Here is a 314-nt window from a genome sequence, read left to right as displayed (position 1 = left end):
AATCCTTGTTGGTAACGGCAGACTAAATATCCGCCGTTAACGCAACGCAACCACTAGTAGAGTGTAGAAGGTTGATTAATGCTTCCTTTTCTTGTTTATATAATTTTAATGCATCTTTCCTAAGAGTAGTTCTAGAAAAAAATTGTGCATTAAGATTATGTATAATTTTAATATAACGTTGTCAATTTCTTTGTTCAGGGAAACTTAGTGGTTGATCTAATGTGGCTATTAATCGTGCCATTTTCATACGATCAACTTGCGGATCGTATTTCCACGTGCTTAGACCGCCGGTTTGGCGGTCAAACGATAATTGT

The sequence above is a fragment of the Morus notabilis genome, unplaced genomic scaffold (genome assembly GCF_000414095.1).
Source record: "Morus notabilis unplaced genomic scaffold, ASM41409v2 Scaffold783, whole genome shotgun sequence".
Taxonomy (NCBI): domain Eukaryota; kingdom Viridiplantae; phylum Streptophyta; class Magnoliopsida; order Rosales; family Moraceae; genus Morus; species Morus notabilis.
This window is presented reverse-complemented; position numbering follows the sequence as displayed.